This window comes from Anser cygnoides, chromosome 2 (genome assembly GCF_040182565.1).
Source record: "Anser cygnoides isolate HZ-2024a breed goose chromosome 2, Taihu_goose_T2T_genome, whole genome shotgun sequence".
NCBI lineage: Eukaryota > Metazoa > Chordata > Aves > Anseriformes > Anatidae > Anser > Anser cygnoides.
The window spans coordinates 162,279,268-162,290,000 of NC_089874.1; positions in this window are offsets into that span (position 1 = coordinate 162,279,268).

A 10,733-nucleotide genomic window follows, 5' to 3' on the forward strand; every position below is an offset into this window, starting at 1 on the left:
GTGGAAAAGGAGGCGGCAATGGCAAACAGAGCAGCTTTCAGCCAGATGCAACCTTTAAAGCACCAGCGATGCTCTCTTGCAAGGGCGTTCCTGTGCATGTGATGCCCACGTAGACACACACCCCTTTCCAACACCACCTCAGCCTTCCTGGTGAAAGGCACGGCTTTGCAGGCATGGCTTCACAAACATAGTGAAGGAGCAGGATCCCTTGGAAACGTGGACTGTGCGTCAATCCCGGAATGGGAAACTGAAAATTCCCCAAGCCAGGGAGGTTTTTCGTCATGGCTGCAGCTCAGTGTAACCCGAGAGGCAGCAAAATTAAAATCACTCATCGCAGGACATCGGCGGGGGGAGATTAATGCACTTGAGCCATGGCAGCTCGCAGGCCAGAAGGACATGTGCTCCCAAAATTGTGAGGTGAGAAACTCATCACCCAGAGGCCGCAGCCAGGGGAGCCCTGGGATGGGCAGAGCGGGGCAGTGGCAGGGTGCTCTGCATCTCTGCTGCGGGGTGGGTTTGTTCTTCTTCTTTTCTCCCCTAATTGCTCATCAAAACACCCTGCTCCTTCCTGGGCAGGATTCTGCATCTGTGGGTGATGTTGGTTGCCTCTCTGTTCCACAAAGTCCCCACTCCCCCTTCAATTTATTTGGCCTCCCAGTGCACATGGGATTGTTTCTGTTCTCTGATGGAAGGAACCAGACTATTTTGGGGGAAAAAAAAGAAAAAAAAAAAAAAAAAAGCTCCTCTGAGTCTACCAGGACATAGACAGCAAAATCCCTACAGTGTGCTACATGGCATGCATGCAGTTTAGGAGAAATAGGGAAGAGAAAGCTGCATTTGGAGACGCCCCATCTTTGTGGGACAGGAGACCACAAGAACAGGCATGTTTAACCCCCTAAGCACAGCCAGGTGCTGTTCCCATGTTACGTTTCACCCAAATTCATCAGGAATACAAATCCCATTTAAAAGACACACCTTGCCTGAGCTCTCCCTGCAGAAGCACTCGCCCATGCTCTGCTTCTGCCACGGACCACGCCTGGGGGGTGTCTGCAGACCCATGGGGCCACCACAGCCATGCCACAGGGTCCTTGTTCTTCTATGGGACCCACATGTGGGGATATCCCCTCACTGGGGCAGGACAGCAGCCAGGCAGGAGCGCAGGTCTCAAGGGAGGACAGCCTTCCACCGCAAGGCGCAGGTCCAGCCGCCGAGCTATTCTGGGCACCTCGTTTTTCTCACCCGTGCTCCGTTGATCAGTTTTCCTTTGGCTCTTCCCCAGTAGACACAGCAGCCCTCCTCTTGACAGGCTGGAGGTGTTCTCCTTCCCTTCTAAAGGTCATCATCTCCTCTCCAAACCATCCCTGCCATAGAGCACCCTGAGTGGGGAGCTCTGAGCACCCACAGCTCGCGTCGAGGTCCCCTGGAGACACAAGTGCCTTCAGCCCCGAGCTTCTGAAGAGAAAAGGGGGGACACCTAAATAAGAGGCTGTCTGAACCATGAAAGCAGCTGCTCTGCAGAAGCAGCTGGGGCACACCCCAGACCTCAGAAGACTCATGAAATACCCTCTGCTATTCCCCCCAACCCTTGTCCAGAGGCGTCAGAGCAACGTCACCCAAGCAAATCATTGCACGGATTTTGCTAATGCCCCTCTGTGCTCCAGGCAAGTGCCCACAAAAACCCTCTGGATGCCACTTTTCAGAGATATCTTCTCATCAGAGCCATCAGACTCCTCATTACATCTGCCTGTTGAACTGTCCTCCAAGTAGAGGCAGGAGCTCTGAGAGCAACAAGGAGATGGTGTCAGCATCACCACCACCCACCGCACCATCGTTCATCACTTACGCAAAGGCTGGTGCTTGGCAGTGGCACTTTCATCAGACAGGTTGGACAGATGAGGTCAGGAGCACCATCCACCTTGCCAAAAGCCCAAGGGTCTTGCCCTTGTGGTCTTGCTGCCTGCGTAGGCACTGGGCAGAGACGTGGTCACTGCTCCAGAGAGAGATGCTCCAGGTATTTACCTGCTGCTAGCAAAAAGAAAAAGCTTCTTGCACCTGAAGAACTGGTGTGAGGGCTCTGTGGATCCTGGGGGACAGCCAGGTCCTTTGCAGCTTCCAACAAAAACGTCCAGCTCGTGGACCAGACCAGACCTGGGGGCACCCAGCTGACATTGCTGCCTGCCAGGAACCCACAGACCATTGGTACTGGGCAGAAATGGTGGTCTCCTCTTCAAAACTGTGGCTTCCTCTTAAAAAATTGTGGTGTCCTCTTCAAAATTGTGGCTTCCTCTTCAAAACTTCCTCTTCTTCAATGCAGGGACAGCTAAATGCTATCAGAGGGATGTCCCCAGGCAGCTCAGGACCTGAGATGTGTGCACAGAGCATCACCTCTTCCCCAGCACACAGCCAAGCGCCTGAGCCATCCACAAGAAGACACCCAGCTGAAGACATGCAGAGGAGACCCAAGAGGCTCCATCCTGCCAGCCCACCCCAATGGTTCCTCCAGCAAACCCCCAACCCTACACCTACTTCCCCCACTGTGTCTTCTTCCCCATGCCTGCAGCACCTCTTTTTCTGCGTGGCCAACAAAGAGCTGCTTAGGGCTGATGCACATCTTGTGTCGGAGCCAGAGGCTGGCAACAGAGAGGCCCAGGCACTTTGAGGATTAAACACACTCTGGTTTATTGGTGGGAAGCAGAGCCAAAGTTGGTATTTTCATGGGGGTCACTTGCTGGGAAAATCTCTGCCCTGTGTCCGGAGAGCATGGGGCAAGTCCAGCTGTGCAAAGTCTCTTCCAGGTCGGATTGTCCCATCCCTGGTGGTCTTTCATACGGACAGTCACCCCAGCTGATGGTCTTGGCCACCAGCTGCCTCTGATGGGGACAGCGGGTGCCCAGATGCTCCAGGCTTTGGAGATGCCTGGATGTGATGAGAGGTGCTAGCATCCTTGGTGAAACTGGGAGCTGGGAAACTGTAGGGTCTGAGATCACCCCACGGAGTTCAGTGAATGTCTCCCACACCACAAACCAACAAGTCCTCGTTCACACCCAGGTCAGCCAGGTGCTCCCCAGTATAAACCCAAGGTAACATAGACCCACTTGGAGGCCTTTTCATTTCTCCTCCAGTTCCCGAGATGCCACTTATTCTCCTTCACCTTTTTTTTTTCCTGCAGCAATGAGATGTGGTGGTAGGCTTCGTGTTCAGATGATCTTCTCCCCTTAGTCTCAGGGCTCCAGTCTGAAAGCAGAAGCACAAAACCCTTCAAGACAAAGACAAGAGACTCTCATACCCCAGCTACAACACCCATTAGTTGGACCCAACTGCCCACAAGGGATTTTGGAGCCAACCCTATAAGATCCCTACAGCTCCTGGACTAAAAGAGGTGGCAACCTTCTCCTTTTCCTAATATAGGTTGACTGGGATGCCGGGGCCTCTGCTGGGAAGAAAAAATTATCATAGGGACTGTCCAGAGACTTTCCTTCGGGCTAACCTTGCCCTTGACTCCTAAGCACTAGGGTGCTTGTAATTGTGTGTTTTTGTCAGCATAAAGCCTAATGTAACTGTGTTTATGGGGTGGAATCACACTTGGAAAGATGCAAAGTGTGCTAGTAGCAGCATTGCACCAGTGACACTGGTCTAAGGATGCAGGCATCGCAGGGAGTGGAAATGTTTTTCATTAGAGCGAGTGGCATTACCCCAAAAATAACAGCCCAGCATTCAAGCACACCAGCCCTTCCCTCCCATTCCCACGTGTATGAAAAGCCCTTCCAGCACAGAGCTGGGATTAATTTAATAGCAATAATCCCCGGATCATCCCCAGATGAATGGCCCGGCTGGATGGCAGTGGTTAAGGGCTCCTCTTCACTTCCTGCCCCAAACCTCTGACCATGGAGTGGGGCAGGAGTCCTGTGCCTTCCTCCTCTGTTCTTGGGCCAGTTTGGGGTGACATTTCAAGGAGCTGCATGGAGGCAGAGAGATGTTGTCGTAGAATTAGCCATCTCCCCACCCTAATGCGTGTGATTATCAGAAATGACACGGGGAGAGCCCAGGTCCTCCCAGGTTAAGTCCAGCCATGGTGGGTTGGCATCTGTAGGACATTGAATCAGGGCTTGGCTCCATCACCCCATGAATTTCCTGCCTTTGCCTGGTTAAAATCCCACTCTGTCCTGTGTTTCTGAGGGGCTCAGTTTGTTTTGACACCGCCACAGACTGACCACACGGGTAGCAACTTTTCGCACCAGATTTCCAAGCACCACTCAAGAGGCCAATGGGACCTCAAAAAGACTTTGAGGATGGAGAGCTTGACATCAGCCCTCCCAGTGCTGCCTGCTGGCTTGGAGCTCTCTGGCACCATGGGAGATGTTTGGGATGAGATAAGGGAGCTAGATAAGGCAGCCCAGCAAAGGGACAGCTCAAAGACTGGAGCGGAGAGCCCGCAGCCAGATGACAAACAGCCGGAGAGGTCGGCAAAGGGATGCAGTCCTGAAACACTGTGCAGCACGAGAAACGTGTCAGGGAGATGAACAAGCAAATCGAAGCTGCCCAGTGGAGGTGGATAAATGAGTGATAGAGGCATGGCACTGCTAGACGAGTGATGGATACTGGGGTCAGGGGACACTGCAGACAGGAGGGATGTGTGTGCTGTGGGAGCCATAAGGAATCTCATTCCCTGTGTGCAAGGCACTCACCTGCAATCCCTTTGGGTCCCCTTTAAAAGAACATTTCCAGAACCTGCTTCATAAACATTACAGGAGGGCTTGGGAGGTGGGGTGGGGGTAGAGAAGCTCATTCCCAACTCGCCAGGTTGTCTTCGACAGAAAATGAGCCTTAAACAAATCAGGCTCGGTTTATCGGGGCTTCAAACACCCGCATGCGCTCACACAAACACACGCGAAGAAAATCTCAAAAAAAAAATGGGGGGGGGAAAAATCAAAAGTAAAAAGAAGAATTAAAAAAAAAAAAAAGCCCCATATTTTAGAGTCAGCTGAGAAGTGACAAAGTAATTTGCTCCTGGCAGTCTATCACGGCAGTCTAATTCCCAGTGACACCATTCAGCTGCTGACTACACTAACTGTCAGAGTCAATTAGCCGGGAGCCAGCAGCGCAAAGTGTTTACGGGTGCTAAAATTCACTCCACACGCTGTGCGGAAGTGAGAAAAAATTACTTTGAGGGAAGGGGGGAAATTCAAGCGGCTTGCTTTAATGCTAACGATTGCCTCCGCCGCTCCCCGGGATGAGAGCAGGGCCCTGGAGGATGCCAGGAGGTGAAGGGGAGAGGCAGGACCGAGGGTGTCCAGGAGTGCTGTGGGTACCTGGGCATGTCCATCCTGGAGCTCACCTCCACGGGAGGTGGGACAGATCCTGCAGTAGAGCTGGGATTCGAGCCAGCAGGGCCAGCTGGAGGAAGCAGCGGATGTTTGGGCTTTCCCCATCCCTGCAGAAGATGTGGTTTGGAGAGCCAAGAAAGGGGCAGGCACCCCTCCACGGATGGCATGCGCTCACTGCAGGATGTCTAGCAGAGAGATAACTGATATTTCCTTCCACCAAGGCCGCAGAGCTGCACGGACACCACCCCCAGGCCACCCTCACCGCCACGAACCCCTTGCAAGGGGAGCAAAGAGAAGACTGGGAAGCACTTCTTTACTGTACGGATGATGGAGCACTGGCACACGTTGCCCAGAGAGGCTGTGGAGTCTTGGAGATCTTCAACCCCATCTGGACAAGGTCCTGGGCACCCTGCTCTGGGTGTCCCTGCTTGACCAGGGGGACCCAAAGGTGCCTCCAACCTCAGCGGTTCTGTGATTCCACGCTCTGGCCAGATGGACATCAGCACTGCAATCGCCTGAATTTTTTTCTGGAATTTTTTACTCTCGTTGATCCTGACTTGGGAGATGGGATAAGTACATCCAGACAGGGCTTTTGTAGCGTAGTTCAGTCATGTAGGAATTGGCACAGGTAAATGTAGGAGCTGGATGATTTTCCTATTTTGGGAAATTTTGAGATCTTTTTTTATTCTTATTTTCCTTCTCCCCCAGTCAGTAGACAGGAAGAAAATAGAATCAAATCAAATTGAATTGAATCAAATTGAATAGTTCAGTTGGAAGAGACCTCCAAAGATCATCCAGTCCAACTGCCTGACCTCTTCAGGTCCTACCAAAAGTTAAAACTTATTACTAAGGGCATTATCCACTGACAGGTGTGATGTACCAACCCTCTGTTCCAGTGTTTGACCACCCTCACGGTGAAGAAAAGTTTCCTGATGTCCAGTCCGAACCTATCCTGGTGCAGTTTTGTGCCATTCCAAGCATCTTGTATGACAAGGAGCATCTTGTATTTACAATTTATTTATCTCCTCTCCACAGTCAAAACTCTCTTGGGGCCAAACTAGAATGTTCTCTCCCTCTTTTGCAAATTTATTGCAATTATGACTTTTCCTGTTTCATAGGTATTTCAGTGGCAACATACTCACCTTTCCTGAGATGAAGAGAGAAGGCTGAAATCAGGGTTTGTAGGAACAGGGGGTATTTTAACAGTTTCAAAGCTTTCCATGAAAAATCCATCAAGAAGTACGTGGGACTTGCCAGTTTCTCTCGAATCAGCCTTGGAACCAGAAATAAACCTACCCCAGGGACAAGTTCCCCCCAGCTGCTGCGATGTGGATGTCCCATGGATGCCACTGTGCTCATCACTGCTCAAAGCAGGATGCTGGGCTCGTAGGGTCAGATCCCTTCCCACAGCACTCACATCCCTCTTCTTCTCAGATCAGTGTCTGAAACTGGATGAGAACCAAGGAGAGGGAGAGAGATGAATTTCTAACATCTTTATGTCCTTCTAGAAAAGAGCAGGTGGCTGAGTAAAAAGGGAATTGCTTTGGATCCAGCCCATGGCCCTGGCCTTTAAACCTTCCCCTTTCCAGGGTTACCTGGCCCCTCTCCACAGAGGGGGAATCTCCTTCCCTGCAGGACGAGGTGATCTGAAAGGGCAGCCCAGCACTGGTATTCACTGATGTAAATCGGTGTCGTCACCCTCGAAGCACCCGTTTTTCATAGCATATATCAGTCCCTGTGCGACCAGACAGTGCTTCCCCCTCCCCGTTTAGAGGTGGGGAAACTGAGGCAGGAGGGAACTTTTCTCCCATTTCACACATGTACCTTTATACCATTTGAAATTCAACCTCGTTCTCAACTTCAGAGACCAGACCAGGTAGAAACCTTCCCCTCCCAAAAAAAAAAAAAAAAAAGAGGAAAAAAAAAAAAAAAAGGCTGATAATGACCACACCAACCTGGAGCAGGAGGAGGTGGACTCGACCCCCAGGCCAGCTCCTGGGGAGAGATCTTGGAATCACAGCAGACACAAAACACCAGGTCATGCTCTGTGGCCATGACTTCAACCTTCTGGCTCCAAATCACTAAATGCAACCTAATAGCAGCTATTTCTGCCCCTAAGCAGCAGTAACATTAAACGTTGGACCGCTGGCTTGCCCACGCCTTGCTCTCTGCCTGCTTCCTCTCCCAACTTTGAGGAGATTGTGCTCAATGAGGTGCTAATCTGCAAGTCCTGGGAACAGAGGTTGAGTCCCAGCCTTGCTAACGCCGATTGCACTGTGGTCATCTCACCTACCCTCCCTTTTGCCGGTTCTGCTGTGAGCTTTCCATCCTTTTTGGCCACACAAGCTCTAGGCAGTGGTCCATGGCCTCCACGAATGCTGTCGTGATGCAGGTAACAACAGCAGCCAGTGCTTGGGACATGTCAAATATCGCAGCCAAGGAAGAGAAGCACTTAGCACAGAGCAGGCAAGAGCCCTTACATCTCCAGAAAGTCTTGGGAAGGTAAGCAGGTCAGTATTGGAGGTTGAGCATCCCAGCAGTGCAAGCCAGCACGATTTCCACTACATCAGCAACGTGTCTGGTGCGTGGGACCATTCTGGGCAGGCTGTCTTTGCTGTCCAAGGGCATTTGTGCAGTCAAATCCTTATTGTTCGTGTTCCAGTTGGTACCAGCACGACCCCATGACCAGCTGGGGAACCCCTAAGCTTCTTCTGCAGGAGGAGGCAGACTGGTGAAGGCAATATTGCTGCCCTACTCCATGGTCAGAAAACCCTGGGCAAGCAAAGGGCTTCACCCAGCGAGGGGAACTCGTACCCGAGCTGAGCCCTTAAGCCTCGAACCTCCTACCCAGGACAACTGCAATGACACCAGCACACCATCGTGTTATCTCTGAGCTTATTGTGTAGTTAAACCTCCGGATTGCAGGTTTGATAACAGAAACAGCGAGAAAGTTCAATGTGGGGAACAGGAGAAGGGAATTGCTAATTGTTTACTGAGGTTTAATGTCATTTTTTTTTTTTTTTAATTTCATAAAATATTTAGTGATCCTTTTGAGGAAATCTCACTGGCAGCCTGTGACAGTGACCCCCAAGAGGGAACAAAGCCTGGTGATAAATATACCCACGGGAAACCACTCCCCTACCCATGGGAGAGTAGGCTAAGCTGTACACAGCAGTGAAGGGCTGAAATGGGTCCGAAAATACCCACACTGGAGTCCAGAGTCTCCCTATTCCACCACATCCAGACCTGGCAGGGAGCAGGATAACCTCAGGAGAAGCTGGACCGTGGAGTAACCCAAGCATCAGGAGCTCCTTTTGTTCCTGAGCACGGCCAGAACAACATCCAACCATCCTGGGAGGAGAATGGACCCAAATCCACCTCCTGTGCTCCGTTGCTGTGAAGTTAGGAGGAGGCTGCTCTCCAAGGAAAGGGTTTTGTGAGGGGCTGGGTTCATCGGGGCTCAGCAAGCAAAACAGACCTTCATTTCCCAGGGGCTTAGAGGAAACAGAGTGGGGCAAGGAAGAGAATTGGACTGCACTGATCTGGAGAGATCTCCAGAGCATCCCTCTGTAGGCACCAAATCACCCTGGGGGATGGCATGGCTGAATTATCAAGCACCCCTGGATTTAAGGGATGCAGCTGGTGCAGGAGGACAGGCAATGACAAACAGAAGATCTCTGCCCCAAATAGCACCATCCCCACTAGAGGCATCTCCTAAACCATTGACTGTAGCCAGAGGCTGAGCTCCACGCTGAGTCCACCTCTCCCACCCGAGGGGACACCCAGGGCTAAGGAAGCTGTGCACTGAGGACATTTCCAACATAACATTCACAACAGAAGAGATGGGGAAAGACCTGGCTGAGGGCTCAGTGGGGTCATGAACTCCATCAAACATTGCAAATAACCCCAACTGGGGGTTTTCCATCATCCTCCAGAGCTCATCCATCAGGTCCTTCCTGGCAGCTTTGTGCCATGCCCAGGTCTGAAACCTGGACCTACAACGTTGCTGACGTGAGAGCTGCAGGTCCTGCTCCTGCGCCAGGTCCTTGTGTTATAGGAACCTGACAGCAAGGCATGGTCGTTGTCCTCCTGTGACATCTTTGGGACCACGTCTAGCCTGATGGGCCCCAAATGTCATGTTGGTAGGCCCCATTTGAGATGCAGTAATCAAAAGGACATCCAGTCTGCTACAGTTTTTTAATGAAAAATGGAGTACAGAACAATACAAAAATTTCTGTTGAGTTTTGGAAAAACTCAAAAATTGAGTTTTGGAAAAGTCATTTTTGACATAAAAATATGGGGAGCATTTTTCTTTTGCAGGCATCTGGTTTCCCTGTTTATAATAATTCTTATTCCTCACTTTCTTCTTCCTTTGCTAGTGGTGAATAAGGATGGGACTTTTTTTTTTTTTTTAAGGAGGAAAAGAGTAAAAGAAACAAGAGAACAAATATAAACACAAGTTCCAGCAAATAAGGTGGTCAAAAGACACAGTTCCCTTTTCCTTTGGGATTTTGCACAGAAATGATCTCCTTTCTGCAGCCGACCCAGAACCCAGGAGCACCTCTGGCTGCTGCTGAGACTGTCCAAGAGCAGGTGACCTGCTGTGGACTAACCTTTTCTTTCTGCACAATAATGTGTTTTCCCCTCTGATTAACAAGTCAGGGGCTTCATCCCTCCAATAACTTTATTAAGAGGGATCCTGGCAGTCCCATGGGCAAGAGGAGGGCTGTGACAGGACAGGCACAGCTCCCCGGCTGCTCTGTCCCCCGCTGGGTGTCTCGTTGAACTCTGTGTCCCTGCAGGTCATCAGCCAGGGAGCGTGTCCCTTGGACACGAGCTAGTGCAAAAGCAGTTTGGCAAAAGTTCTGTAATTATAAGCAATAAATTATCCCTGGGTAGCTGTCGTGATTACCAAATTCCTTTTTTATTATATTTTTTTAAATATGGATATTTATCCTGAGAAATTCAAAGCCAGAACCCAACTCAGTGTGAAACTGCAACTGAGCCATCAGGGAGCTGCAGGAACCCGGCCATGTGCTGTCATCTGGTTTTTGATACAACTGGCCTCAAAGCAGACAAAATCTGCAAGATCCAGCAACCAAAAGCAAAGCTTGACCAATGCAACCTGCAGATGCACAGCAGGTTGCTATTGCAGGGGATAACCAGCCATGGCAAGAGGGAAGCAGCACTTTCAGTACCGTCCCTTCAGCTTTTGCAGATATCTCTGTACATGAGATGATCCTGTCCAGCCTGCAGTTATGGTTCGACGACCAAAAAAAATAAATTATAGCAGCTTGGTGAGCTACCCACCATCAGCTGAGCTCTCTGTGCCAGTCACCTACACCAGTGTGGCTTCACTTAACCCCTAATCAACATCACTCACACTAAAGCATTTTGGTGGCTGGATTC